At 45.5% G+C, this 15,520-nt stretch overlaps 1 long non-coding RNA gene across 4 annotated transcripts; it reads left to right on the forward strand.

Annotated features, from left to right (window-relative positions):
• The first annotated feature begins 11,508 nt into the window (after positions 1–11,508).
• Positions 11,509–14,648, forward strand: LOC125551559. Of its 4 annotated transcripts, none has more exons than XR_007302788.1 (5): positions 11,509–11,920; positions 11,998–13,632; positions 14,064–14,130; positions 14,196–14,296; positions 14,393–14,648. It is a non-coding gene; the product is annotated as an uncharacterized LOC125551559 (long non-coding RNA). The 4 variants fall into 4 exon arrangements; XR_007302790.1 differs by having other exon boundaries at positions 11,514–11,997; positions 13,229–13,632; XR_007302789.1 differs by having other exon boundaries at positions 11,519–11,920; positions 13,229–13,632.
• Positions 14,649–15,520: the final 872 nt, after the last annotated feature.

A 15,520-nucleotide genomic window follows, 5' to 3' on the forward strand; every position in this document is an offset into this window, starting at 1 on the left:
TAACATGAAACTTAACTTAATTAAAATGAATTAACCGCGTTTGTAACCGTGATGGTCTCTTCTCGGCGGAGAACGGGAAGTGAACACGGTGTTGGAGTAATGTTTGACGTAGGTTGTTCTAGGATCACTTCTTGATCATAGTTGCCCGACCGTGCTTTGCTTTCTCTTCTCGCTCTCATTTGCGTATGTTAGCCACCATATATGCTAGTCGCTTGCTGCAGCTCCACATCATACCTTGCCTTACCTATAAACTTAAATAGTCTTGATCACGAGGGTGCGAGATTGCTGAGTCCCCGTGACTCACAGTTTACTTCCAAAACCAGATGCAAGGACCGATGATACCGTTCCAGACGATGCGCTTGAGCTCAAGTGGGAGTTCGATGAAGACTCTCGCTGTTACTATGTGTCTTTCCCAGATGATCAGTAGTGGTGCCCAGTTGGGGCAATCAGGGACTTTGTCGCATGTGGGGGTTGATCTTTTATTTTGGTACCATAGTCGGACCCTGAGTGTATTGGATGATTGTAATGTTATTCATGTATTTGTGTGACATGGCGAGTGTAAGCCAACTATGTATCCTTTCCCCTTTTATATATTTATTACATGGGTTGTTGTGAAGATTACCTTACTTGCGACATTGCTTTCAATGCGGTTATGCCTCTAAGTCATGCTTCGACACGTAGGAGATATAGCCGCATCGAGGGCGTTACAAGTTGGTAATCAGAGCCTTCCCCGACCTTAGGAGCCCCCTGCTTGATCGAATCGTTGGCGTTGTTGAGTCTAGAAAAATGTTTCGAGTCATTTAGGAATTATATATCGGAGAGTTAGGAATTCTTTTTACTCCCCAGTTCCTTCATCGCTCTGGTAAGGCATCCTGACGTAGAGTTTTGACTCTTCTCTTCTCAAATTTCACTAAAAAAAATTTTAGGATCACGCGGGTATCTTGGAATCGTTCCGATTGATTTGTGACGAGAACATTGTTCTTGGTGCCTCCTGTCATTTAGGGGTTGTGGCAGTGTCCCGGGGAGTTGAGCTCTAAGGTGTTGTCGTCACAATTTTATCGTTGAGATTCTAGAATACCTGAGTTTCGCCGACATCAAAAATCTCTTTTATGCAGTTGTTGGTGAGATAACCTCGACGCCACCCAGTACTGGGGCGGGAGTTCGGGAGTATTGCTATAACTCGTATAACGGATGCTTTTCGAAGGTTGAGGTAAATGATTTCCGAAGGTTTCTCGGGTATGTGTTGAAGGATGGATACACCTGGATGTATGATTTGCTAGATTTGGGTGAGATATTATGCTTCCCCTATATCCCCAACACCTGATTGCATAATCGGAAAGGTTCGGGAGTTTCATAGGTGGGAATTCTGGTAGCTCTAGTTCTTCTCCCGTGGATATTTGGTTTGGGATTGGGTAATCCTCACCAAGTATTCGTTCTTGTCCGTACCTTGTTTTTATTCTTCTACCTCAATTCTTAGTGGCTTCTCAATTTATGGAAATGTGACCATTTCGATTGGAATGCATTCGTTCATTTGGTTTGGATGTGAAGACTTTATGTTGCAATTTCAATCCGTTTGATTCAGCTTCAATATTTGTCTGTTAATGTGCTAACGGATGTCAACCTCTTCAGGATGGCTCCTCCAACGCGCACGACTCCGAATCCTGATCCGCCACCACCACCTCCACCTCCGGAGGCATGGCAAGTTGTGATGGCCGCTACCAATGCAAACACGCAGCTGATCATGCAACTTCTTCAAGAGCGCAACCCAGGGAACCAGGATCATGGCAACAATCAGAATCAGTTTGCTACACTCAACCAGTTCCTTGCTAACCATCCAAAGACCTTCAGCAATTGTGTTGAGGCAACATACGCTGATGATTGGCTCGTGGACATATGCAAGCATTTCGAGTGCAGTAACGTCGCCTGAGGACTTTGTCAAGTTCGCCTCCTTCCAACTCAAAGACCAAGCTGCAGAATGGTTTCAGCATTACAAAGATTCCAGAGGTGGCCGTGTGATTACCTGGGATGAATTCCGTCAAGACTTCAAAGCTCATCATATTCCTCAAAGCGTTGTTGAAAGCAAGCGTGAGGAATTCCGCAACCTAAAGCAAGGCACTATGTCTGTTTATGAGTACAACAAAATGTTTCAGAAGCTCGCCCATTTTGCTAAGCAAGACGTCCCTGACGAGAAGAGCATGATATACCAGTTCAGGGGTGGTCTTAGAGAAGAAATCCAGCTAGCTCTCGTCCTCTTTGAGCCCAAGAGGTACGATGAGTTTTACAACATGGCAATGAAGCAAGAGACTGCTCAACTGAAGTGCGATGCTTCCAAGAAGCGAGTCAGAGATGCTACTCCTTCCTCAACTCAAGTGGCTAAGCAGCAAAAGTATTGGCTTCCTCCTCCTCCATTCCGCCAGCCTTATCAGCAGAAGAGCAAAGGTGGAAGTGGATCTTCCCATCCACCCAACCCTGGCTTTCAGAACAAGACTTCGTCTCAAGCTCCAAGATCAAGTGCTCCGTATCACCGTCCGCTTTCAGAGGTCACGTGCAACAAGTGCCAACAGAAGGGTCACTATGCCAACAAATGCTTCAATCAGAGGCGTCTCCCTCCTCCTCCTCCTCCTGTGAGATCTGTAAGTACAGCTGTGGTCAAGCATAACCCCAAGCACGCCAAGGTCAACTTGATGAATGCAGCTCGGGCAGAGGACTCGTCAGATGTCATCATGGGTAACCTTCCTGTTAATGATGTTCCTGCAAAAGTACTTTTTGATACTGGTGCATCGCATTGTTTCATGTCAAAGCCATTTTCTGCCAAGAATGAATTCGTTTCTTCTCATTTGGGCAAACAAATGGATATCATTTCTCCTGGCAAACGTTTGAGTGCAAGTTTGGAGGTTCCAGATGTTACTATCACGTTGGGCGATTACAAGTTTCTTTCTTCCCCAATGGTCCTTGGTAACTCGGATATTGATCTTATTCTCGGAATGGACTGGCTTTCTAAGCACAAGGCTCAGCTTGATTGTGCTTCTAGGCAAATTCGATTGACTCATTCGTCTGAGGATGTAATTGTCTTTGCCGCTCGTGATGATACCATTCGTCTGTTTTCTCTCAATGAGAAGGATGAACTGGATGCCATCTCTCAAATTCCAGTCGTTTGCGAATATCAAGACGTCTTTCCAGAAGAGCTTCCAGGAATGCCTCCGCACCGGCCAGTTGAATTCGTCATCGATCTTGAGCCTGGCACGGAACCTGTTTGCAAACGTCCTTACAAGCTTGGACATGAAGAGTTGAAGGAGCTGAAGAAGCAACTCGATATTCAAGAGCGAATGGGTCTCATCCGACCTAGTTCTTCTCCGTGGGGTTGTGGAGTTCTTTTTGTGAAGAAGAAGGATGGAACGGACCGACTCTGTGTCGACTACCGTCCATTGAACAAGAAGACTATAAAGAACAAGTACCCACTTCCCAACACCAACGAGCTGTTCGAACAACTCAAAGGTGCTCAAGTATTCTCCAAGCTTGATCTCCGTATGGGCTATCCCAAGACGGCTTTCAGAACAAGCTATGGTTCATACGAATACACTGTCATGTCTTTTGGCCTCGTCAACGCTCCGCCGACTTTCTCTCGCATGATGAACTTCATCTTCAACCCCTACACAAATGACTTCGTCTTGGTCTACCTCGATGACATTTTGGTCTTTTCCAAGAACAAGGAAGATCATGCCAAGCACTTGCGTTTGGTGCTCGATAAGCTCAGGGAACATCAGTTCTACGCCAAGTTTGCAAAGTGCGAGTTTTGGCTCGATGAGGTTCTCTATCTTGGGCATATCATTTTTGCCAAGGGCATAGCGGTGAATCCTGAGAAGGTGTCTGCAATTGTGAATTGGGAACCACCTCAGAACGTGAAGCAACTCCGCGGCTTCCTTGGTCTCGTAAGCTATTGTCGAAGGTTCGTTGAGAACTTCTCAAAGATCGCGGATCCTCTTTCCAACCTTCTCCAGAAGCATGTGAAGTACGTTTGGTCTCTAGAATGTGACATCGCTTTCAACACCTTGAAAGAGAAATTAGTCACTGCTCTAGTTTGACTCCTCCTGATGAATCCAAACCGTTTGAGGTCTTCTGTGATGCCTCTCTTCAAGGTCTTGGTGCAGTGTTGATGCAAGAGAAGAAAGTTGTGGCTTATACCTCTCACCAGTTGAAGCCCAACGAGAAGTACTACCCCACTCACGACCTCGAGTTGGCGGCAGTTGTGCATGCTCTTTTGACTTGGAGACATCTCTTATTCGGAAGAAAAATGGACATCTTCACTGACCACAAGAGTATCAAGTACATCTTCACTCAGCCTAATCTCAACCTCAGGCAGACTCGTTGGGTCGAAATGATTCAAGAGTATAATCCGAGCATTGAATATACTCCAGGCAAGGCCAATGTAATTGCTGACGCATTGAGTAGAAAGGCTTACTGCAATAGTCTGATTCTCAAGCCTTACCAACTCGAGCTTTGTGAAGCTTTCTGCAAACTCAAACTGCAAGTTGTTCCTCAAGGTTTCCTCGCCAACCTTCAAGTCTCTCCTACTTTGGAAGATCAGATTCACGAGGCTCAACTTCTTGGTGCTATGGTGAAGAAGGTGAAGATTGGGATTGCCAAGAGTCAATCCAAGTACAAGTGCTATCGCCTTGATGACAAGGATACTCTCTTCTTCGAGGATCGCATTGTGGTGCCTAAAGGTGACCTTCGTAAAGTCCTTATGAATGAGGCTCACAATTCTCTCCTCTCTATCCACCCTGGAAGTACAAAGATGTACCAGGACCTCAAGCAGGCGTATTGGTGGACTCGAATGAAGCGTGAGATTGCTCAGTTCGTGAATGAATCTGATGTCTGCAGAAGAGTGAAGGCAGAACACTAACGACCAGTTGGTCTCCTCCAACCTCTTGCCATTCCAGAATGGAAGTTTGACCACATTGAGATGGACTTCGTGATGGGATTTCCAAAGTCCAAGCGTGGCAATGATGCTATATTTTGTCATCGACAAACTCACTAAAGTGGCTCATCTCCTGCCTATCAAAGAGTCTATCACAGCAGCTCAATTGGCAGAGCTTTATACCTCTCGGATTGTCTCTCTACACGACATTCCGCAGTTGATCTCTTCAGATCGTGGCAGCATCTTTACCTCCAAGTTTTGGGATTCTTTTCAGAAGGCCATGGGTACCAACATCTGTTTCAGCACAGCTTTTCATCCTCAAACTGGCGGTCAAGTTGAGCGTGTCAATCAGATTCTTGAAGATATGCTCAGGGCTTGCGTTATCTCTTTCGGTATGAAGTGGGAATATTGTCTTCCATATGCCGAGTTCTCCTACAACAACAGCTTTCAAGCGAGTTCGGGCAAGGCCCCATTTGAAATTCTCTATGGCAGGAAGTGTCGTACTCCTCTCAACTGGTCAGAGGCGGGTGAACGCCAACTTCTTGGAAATAACTTGATCACAGAGGCAGAGGAAATGTGCAAAGTCATTCGTGATAACCTCAAAGCAGCGCAATCGCGCTAGAAGAGCTACTATGATAGTAAGCATCGTGATTTGGCTTTCGAGATCGGAGACCATGTTTACCTCCGCGTCTCTCCAATGAAAGGTACTCATCGCTTCGGTATCAAAGGGAAGCTTGCCCCTAGATACGTGGGTCCTTTCAAGATCGTCAGTAAGAGAGGCGATCTCGCCTATAAACTCGAGCTTCCCTCCAACTTTGCAAACGTGCACGACATGTTCCATGTCTCTCAGCTCCGCAAGTGCTTCAAGACCCCTGACCGCACTGTCAACTTCGAAGACATTGATCTCCAAGAAGACCTTTCTTATCATGAGCACCCAGTTGCTATTCTTGAAGAAACTGAGCGCAAGACTCGCAATAAGTCAATCAAATTTCTCAAAGTCAAGTGGTCACACCATTCCGACCGTGAAGCCACCTGGGAACGTGAGGATCACCTCCGTTCTGAGTACCCGACGTTTTTCCAGACCTAGATCTCGGGACGAGATCCTTTCGTAGTGGTGGAGTGTTGGAACACCCCGGATGTAATTTACCTTATCTGTACTCCAACTCTTGCTGTTTCCGGCCTAAGTTATTTTATTTTCCTCGGTGTCGGGTTTTTGTCTCCGTGTGTTTTTGCCTTTGTCATACATCTCATATCATGTCATCATGTGCATTGCATTCGCATACGTGTTCGTCTCATGCATCTGAGCATTTTCCCCGTTGTCCGTTTTGCATTCCGGCGCTCCTATGTCCTCCGGTGGTCCTTTCTACCTCTTTTCGTGTGTGGGGGTTAAACATTTCCGGATTGGACCGAGACTTGCCAAGCGGCCTTGGTTTACTACCGATAGACCGCCTGTCAAGTTTCGTACCATTTGGACTTCGTTTGATACTCCAACGGTTAACCGGGGGACCGAGAAGGCCTCGTTTGTGTTGCAGCCCAACACCCTTCCAATTTGGCCCAAAACCCACCAAAAACCCTTCCATCATCTAGAGCGTTCGATCACGATCGCGTGGCCGCAAACCGCACTCCATTTGGACCTTCCTAACTCCTCCTACCTCTATATATAGATCACCTCCCGAAAATCCCGGATCCAAAACCACCCTAACCCTAAAATTTCGTCCCCTCCGCCGCCGGACGTGTCTGCTCCCGCCGGACACGCCCCGCGCCGCCGTGCCCGGCCACTCAGGAACTGCCACCTGTCACCACCTCCTCCCTCCCGCCGCCGGCCCGGGCAAGCCCGCTCCGGGCCCTCCAAGCCCATCGGGGCGCGCCGCCCTTCGTCCTCCTGCGCCGCCCGTGCGCCGCCCTACCTCGACGCGCTGGTGATCCGCGCCTGCACCATCGCCCCGCCGCCTCGTCGCCGGCAGCCGTCACCACACCGGCGCCGCCGCGCGCCATCGCCGCTCCGCCCCTCGTCGCCAGCAGCCGCAGCTCCGGCGACCGCGCCCGACGCCGCCGCCCTCCTCTCCGTCGCCGGCGCACCCCGTCGTCCTCCTACTCCGGCCGAACTCCGGCCAGTCCCATCATCTACGGCGACAAATCCGGCGACCTCGGGAACCGCGACGCGCGAAGCTACAGTGATCCAGATTTGGGAGTCCTCGGGTTGACCTAATTTTCGCTCGAACCCTAGTTTTTTTTGCATTCTTGCACATGCTATAACTCTGCATACGTAGCTCCGATTCGTGCGTGTAGCATATCACACTGTTCGACTCAATGAGTACATCATTTCATCTCATTGCATCATTTTCATTTGAGCTCATCTTGATGCCCGAAATGCTGTTGGAAGAGGGCTATGTGATGTATTTGGCAGATCTGTTTCAGCAAATGGCATTTTGTCATTTTTACCATGATTAATGTGTGCATGCTATGATCCTGAGCTCTACATGTGTTTTGTTATATGCCATGTCATCTTTACAGAGGTGCTTGCCATGTATTTTTGTGATATTTGTGGTGACTAGCACAAGCTTGAAAAGTAGCGCAATCGATAATGCTGTTTTCACTAAGTCCTTGTGCTGACTTTGTTATTATGCCATATGTTCATGTTGTTTCCTAGTGATCCGTGCCTCTTTTGAGGATGATCAGTAAAGATGATTTGTTAACATTGTGGTGATCTATCCATCCATGTCTTTGTTTCCATTTATGGAGCAACCTAGCTTGAGTCAATCGATCGCTACTTTTGCTATATCGTGAATCCTGGCAGATTGTTGACTTGTTTAGCGATTTTGCCGAGGATGTTGCTATTGATCCGTGCGTGCTATGTTGTTGTTCTTGCCATGTCTAGCTTCTATGCCATGTATTCTTGATGGGTGTATGCTTAGTTTGTCATGCCATGCTATGTAGTGAGTGCATCGAGCTCGTAAACATGCCTACTCGTTAACTGATTTGCATGCTCCTGTTTTTCACAGTCTAAATCTGTTTATGTTTTTGCCATGTTCACATGCTTGCAATTGTATTTTATGATCCCTTTTGTCTCAAGGTCACTAAGGGACTTTTGTTAAGTGCTTTGAGTAGCTTCATGCCATGCCTTGCTTTGCCATGATAATTCCTGTAGCATGTAGTTTTCATGCTCTAAAGTGTGCTTCCTGATGATAAATTCCAGACTTGTGTTAATTTACTAAGTCTGAAAGCTGTTATCATTTGCACTTTTGCCATGCTTGTTTGAACCTATTAAATGATGAATTAGCCGTAGCTCAGTGTTCATCTTTTGTCACGCTTCATGAGTGGATCCCTGCCATGTATTTTGTTGTTATGTTTGAGTGCTGTAGCATATTTATCTTGATGCATTTAGTTGGTCACTTGCTGATTATCGCAGACCGGTGCCATATTTGTTTTGCTTACCATTTCCAAACCGTGCATCCGATTCCAGTGATCTTTATATCTATTTCAACTGAAATCACCTCACCTTTCCAGTGGCACTATTGGATTTCCATGTTTAGTCCAGGTTCAATCATTCCTTGTCAAATCTTGCATATGCATCGCATACCACATCCCGCATATCATACCATGTTTGCACCATGTTGTTTGAGCATTGCACGTGGTTGATTGTGTTCCGTTTGCTTGTTGTTCTTGTTTGGGTAGAGTCGGGAGACGAGTTCGCGAACGAGGAGCCTGTTGAGTTCACTTACAAGGATCAAGTCAACTCTGACAACTTTGCAGGCAAGATGATCATACCCTCGAAATCACTTCTATCTTTGCTTGCTAGATGCTTGCTCTTTTGCTATGCCTATGCTACGATACCTACCACTTGCTTATCATGCCTCCCAAATTGCCATGTCAAACCTCTAACCCACCATGTCCTAGCAAACCGTTGATTGGCTATGTTACCGCTTTGCTCAGCCCCTCTTATAGCGTTGCTAGTTGCAGGTGGAGATTGGAGATCGTTCCTTGTTGGAACATTGTTTATTGTTGGGATATCACCTTATTACCTTGTTATCTTAATGCATCTATATACTTGGTAAAGGGTGGAAGGCTCGGCCTTTTGCCTAGTGTTTTGTTCCAGTCTTGCTGCCCTAGTTTCCGTCATATCGGTGTTATGTTCCCGGATTTTGCGTTCCTTACGCGGTTGGGTTATAATGGGAACCCCTTGACAGTTCGCCTTGAATAAAACTCCTCCAGCAATGCCCAACCTTGGTTTTACCATTTGCCACCTAGCCTCTTTTTCCCTTGGGTTTCCGGAGCCCGAGGGTCATCTTGTTTTGAACCCCCTGGGCCAGTGCTCCTCTGAGTGTTGGTCCGAACACTACAACAAAAACATACATATGACAACGCATGTCTAGCAACGGTGACACAACATGTGTTGTTGGTGGGCTGCGGGCTCAACCTCTCCCACCTCCCCACGAATAGCAAACCTCCTCCCCGCCCTTCTGAAAAAAAATCTAACCTCCTCCCCGTACCCATCTCCTCCTCGTCTTCCTCTCTGTCTCCACAATTATCCGCATCTATTTTTTTACTTCATCTCTTTTTTTTGAAGCTAAAACGCCTTCCGGCTCTTTATTCATTAGGCGCTAGCATGTCTGACTGCAAACAATCAGTCAGCCACCCAGGGATTGTATCATACAAATGCATAAAGACACTTTGTTTTAACGAATGCCTAGCTACACGGTGTGCCACCATATTAGTTTGGCGACACGAAAACCGTAGCCTGAATCCCTGGAACAATGTGGATATCTCCTTCATCTCCGCAATGAGGTGAAACCCCGCCGACCTCTGAGGTGCATCCCAGAGCCGCTGTATCTCCTGGCAGTCCGTCTCCAACAGGACTTGCTGGAGCCCCATATCCCGTGCCATTAAGACCGCGTCCCTGCATGCAAGCAGTTCAATGGAAAGCGGGTCCGTAACCCCGTCATACCTTGAGCCTCCTGCTCTGACAAGAGCTCCATGATGATCTCGAGCCACATAACCTGCTCCTCCCCTCACAAGACCCATGTCCGTGGCTCCGTCCGTGTTGAGCTTGATCCACCCCTCCTCCGGTGGCACCCACCTCGGTTGGACAATGGTTGGGTTTTTCTTCCTCTCCGGAATCTCAAGTGCCCGAACAATCTCCTCAATAATCAACATAGACTTTAATGGCTGATAAGCCAACTCACCATGTGTGTAGTTGTTCCTAGAGTGCCAAACAACCCACATCACAGTAATCATAATAGCCGCCTCTTCCTTCTTAAATAACCTCTGATCTAGAAGATCTCGGGACCATGATAATGGGTGTAGTTGTGGTATCTCAATACCAAAGAATCATTGTGCTGCCTTCCAAAATCGCATGGCATGGTCACATTTCATAAGCGAGTGGAACAAAGTCTCATTATCATTGCCGCACATCGGGCAGATTGGGAGTTGCTTGATGTGCCTTCTATGAAGCTCGCCATAGGAAGGCAAGAAATTTTTTAGCACATGCCACCAAAACACCCGGATCTTCGGTAGCACGTTAATCTTCCACAACGCCTTCCATATGGTTGAGTCACCCGAAGATGAGCCAACCGTCACTTGCTCCTGTAGCTTGGATTGCATTGCATGTTTATATGCCGATCTGACCGTAAAGAGCCCAGACTTCTCTCTTGCCCAAGCCCATACGTCCACCCCTCCCACACGCGGTCTCGCCATGGCAAGAATAGCTTCCGCGTCAGGGGGAAAAAGATACTGCGCACTAGCTCCGTATCCCACTGATTTGACCCTGGGTCAAGCAAATCTGATACAACCTGGACTGAGTTCGGCTTGAGAGCTCCCATCGGTTTCATTGATATAGTGCCATCTATCCACTGATCGTGCCACACCTCGGTTGTCTCTCCATTGCCAACTCGTCGTATGAGTCCTGTCTTTAACATCTCTCTCCCTTGGATTATTGCTTTCCAAGTCTTAGACGAACTAGCTGGACAGTTCGCCGTCAGAAACCCCTCATTAGGGAAATAACGTGCTTTAAGCACTCTGGCACACAGACTATTTGGATTCTCAAGTAGCCTCCAAGCTTGCTTTGCTAACAACGCGTCATTAAAAATCTCCAGGTCTCGGAATCCCAGTCCTCCTTGTGACTTCGAAATGCACATCTTATCCCAAGATTGCCAATGCATCCCTTTTCTGTCAAGTGATCCAGCCCATCAATATTTCGACATGCTTGTCGTCACTTTCTTGCACAAACCTTTTGTGAGTTTAAAACAACTCATAGAGTAGGCCGGTAAAGCTTGAACCACTGACTTCAAAAGAACTTCTCTAGCTGCACAAGACATCTTCCTTTCACACCATCCCTGTACCCTTGACCTTGCTCTTTCAGTGATGTGTTCAAAATTTTGCTCTGTAATTCTATCCGTAGCTGTTGGAAGGCCAAGGTACTTCTCTGACATTGCTTCTCTCTGTATTTGCAATGCCGCTTTGACTCCCATCTTAACAGAGGCGCCACTGTTAGGGCTAAAAAAGACCGAGCTTTTCAGCTTGTTTGCACACTGTCCGGAGCCTATGCTGTAATGATGCAATATCTCATTCAGCCTTATGGCGCTCCTGAAATCCGCCTTCATAAAAATTAAGCAATCATCTGCGAATAGGAGATGGGAAATCCACGGGGGCAGAGTTGCTCACTCGGATCCCCCTATCAATCCATCCACCCTCAAACACTTGTACGGGCAATGTCTTCCCAAAAACATGGAGGGCCGCTGTATTACAGAGGGCGGTGTCATGGTCCAACTACCTGGTGGTGCAGGTGCCATAATCCAGGGCGGCGGCGAGGAGCTCTTTAGGGCCGACCTGTCAAAGTTGTAGATCTGGGCTGGGTTCGCGGAGCGGCACAGCCGTGTCTACTCCGGCCGGTACGCCAGTCTCAACATCGCCATAAAGATGGCTAGCCAGCCCTAGCAGGATGCCGCCCAGCTGAAGCACCCGTTCGCCTGCGAGGTCGCCCGACGCCTTCGCCACCACATCCTCGTACGTGCTACAATCCTCTTTTTTCCTCTGCCGCCACCTCATCCGCTCCGTCAATCTCACCTGATCCACCACCGCAGGTACTGGTACAGGGACAGATCCATGTGTTTTTGCTGGATCCTCTGATTCTAGGCTATTTTTCCTATCAGTACTACAACATCTGTACTAGGTTGTCCGCCATAGTGTTGTAGATCACGGCAGGCCCAACCAGCCGCTACTCCTTTCTAGGCATTTTAGTTAATCTTATGCTTGCCTCTATTAATTTCCTATATCCGGTACTCATGTTCACCATGTGAAAGTTGTTGCTAGTCATCTTTTTTCTTTGATTTGGATATATGCAATTGTGTCTGTGTGTGTTAACTTGAGAAGAATATTTACATCCTATTTTACTAACAAATTTCTTTGTTGTGATGCATTATGTTTTTGATATTCTTGCTGCTAGCAGTTCGGTAATTAATAAAGATTAGACAGTGAAATTAATCATCACACACTTGTTCAATCAGCTGTCATATTATCTCAGATATATCTTAGCTATGATCATTTTATCAAAGAGCATTGCTTACAAGATCGTTGAATATAGCCTCGATGAAGTTTCTAGATGCACTAGAGGAAGAAGTCAGCACTAGTGTCAATCTGTGGCATCATGATTAAATCGAGGATAAAAACAAAAAATCCCCTTATTAGTTTTATGAATCCTTATTGATTTCGTTGTCACACTTTGTACCAAAGGAATAAGCCCCACATGCATCACTCCATAAATTTATTCCATATTCCTTAAATTCAGCCGCACTCATAGGTTTGTAATTTGTTGGAATTTCGCCCTCTGGAATCGATCGCATCAAAACACAATGAACACATGCGCACAAAAAATTGATAGCCAAGGCCCTTGTCGTGCCCTTATTTCCTCTTTATTTCTTTTCTTCTTTTCTCTAGGTACAAAACTCACGCACCCTGCCCCTATATATTGGTGCAGGACCTGAACTGACTCATGCCACCGACCCAGACTCCTTTTTCCTAACCTATACAGACTTCAATTACAAACCAGACTCGGTGTGCAAGGCAACTCCAGCCGAACAGAACACGAACACCTATAGACGTACTACTACTCAAGCACATGTATAGGACTAGCACCGACCTTGGACTTACCTAATCCTAATTACACGGCAACGCTGATCACTTTCTAGTTAAATCAAACTCAAACACAATTTAATACTTCTAGCACGTAGGCATGTTTGGATTATCCAACATAATTTTCAACATCTGTGTATGCATGTTGTGATCTTAACAACACGTCTTATTTTCTTTCTCCAGGCTGATTGTATTACACTATAACTTGTTATGGTGACAAGGGTATTTATCTTCAGGGAACGACCATGATATATATAGAGGCTTCTGTAGAAAGAGGAGGCCGCTTCATGATTCCCCTATGCTTCTTTGACATAACCTCCACAGAGCAAAGATTTGAGTTGCTCGATTTAACCTATTCTGTACTATGCCTTGGTTGTATATAAGCTATATTTCTCCCGTACACCCTAAATATAGAACTTTGTTATAATTTAATAAATGAGTATGTGTGGGTTTATGCAGTTTCTTATCTGAACAAGCGGTGTATATTCAGAACTGAAGATGCAGGGAATTTACGAGAAATAGAATGTCATCAGTTTACAAAGAAAATGTTAAGTCTCGAAGTCTTTATGTTTCCACTTCATAGCATGGTGATGACTCTTTCTCTAGTGTATATTATTTTGTTTCTTTACAGAGTAATGGTACTGACGTTGTAAGTATATGCACTTCCCACCTCTACATGTTGGTCTTTTAAATAGAAAATTAGTCTAGAATGGTAAAAATATATTATGATATTTTATATAGTTTTAACCTGATGCAAGATGCAAAATTTATGTATTATACAAATATAGGTTGCATAATCTGCAATGTTATTTAATAAACTCGTGTTGAAAAAGTTTGTTATTCAGTTTAATATGATTAGGACCACATCTCTATAAATTAAGGTAAATAACATTTGGCGGCTTGTATCACTGTACCAATTTTAAGTACGTCCAAATTTAGCCTCGTGTTCATTATTTTATCTGGACATGGAAGTATTTTTGAATTTTTGGAATCTTGCATTTATTTGTATTTTCTACAGAACTGCAGATCTTTCTTAGCAAACAAAGGATATGTGGTATGTCAGCACATGATTTTATTCAAGAGAGGTACCTTGTTTCTTGCTTAGTATGTTCTAATTAAGGTTTATTTTAACTCAACTGACATGTACCAGGTTTTATCATCGGAAATAAATGATCAAAGTATTTGTCAGGTGTTGATTAGTACTCTCCTCTTATGTGTACAGAGCTACTGATGCCACGGCCTTGAACCTTTGTAATGTGCTCCTCCTTTAAATTTTATTGCTCTATTAACTTGGTTTTCCCTTTTGTAAGTTACTCATCTCATTTCTTTGCTTCTTTGTGGATGTAGATTGCAAGATAAACAGATGATGCATGGCTCAGATGTTGATTGTAAGGTCAAGAATGGGGATGGTAGTTAGATAATTAGAATGCCATTTTCAGGGTCAATGTTTCAAACATTGTGTTTTAGAATGGCTGATAAGTATTGATTGCAAGGTTAAGAATTGCCTACTAGTACTAGGTAGTTTCACATCTTGTAAACTTTGGATCATGTTCTTTGTAATGAAAGATATTCGATTAAATATATGAGACATTTTTGCTCATTATATTGTGTCTCCAATGCTCTATCAGCATTGTCTAGTAATTCTGGAAATACCATGAATTGTTCATGTGATCTACTGAAGCTTCTAGTATTTTAAATGACCCTTACAACACATATGAAGTGTTGTTGCGCTCTAACTCTATGCGTGCCATCTTACAACACTTGTACACCATGTTTACCAACGCATGTACATGCGTTGTTGTTGACCCTAGCAACGCCGCCAACGACAGCGCATATAAATCCGTTGGTGTAGGCTGTAGCAACGCATATAGGAACATAGGACAACGCATCGATGCGTTGCTGAAGGGGGGTTCCTGTTGTAGCGAACTGGGCAGCCTGCGAGGCCACCTCGGGGAAACTCGAGGGTTGGTTTTACTCGTAGCTTGACCTATTTGAGTGTGCCCTGAGAACGAGATATGTGCAGCTCCTATCGGGATTTCTCGGCACATTCGGGCGGTGTTGCTGGACTTGTTTTACCATTGTCGAGGATGTCTTGTAACCGGGATGCTGAGTCTGATCGGAATGTCTCGGGAGAAGGAATATCCTTCGTTGACCGTGAGGGCTTGTGATGGGCTAAGTTGGGACTCCCCTGCAGGGATTTGAACTTTCGGAAGTCGTGCCCGTGGTTATGGGCAGATGGGAATTTGTTAATGTCCGGTTGTAGATAACATGAAACTTAACTTAACTAAAATGAATCAACCGCGTTTGTAACCGTGATGGTCTCTTCTCGGCGGAGTCCGGGAAGTGAACACGGTGTTGGAGTAATGTTTGACGTAGGTTGTTCTAGGATCACTTCTTGATCATAGTTACCCGATCGTGCTTTGCTTTCTCTTCTCGCTCTCATTTGCATATGTTAGCCACCATATATGCTAGTCG

This window comes from Triticum urartu, chromosome 4, assembly GCF_003073215.2.
Source record: "Triticum urartu cultivar G1812 chromosome 4, Tu2.1, whole genome shotgun sequence".
NCBI classification, from domain to species: Eukaryota; Viridiplantae; Streptophyta; class Magnoliopsida; order Poales; family Poaceae; genus Triticum; species Triticum urartu.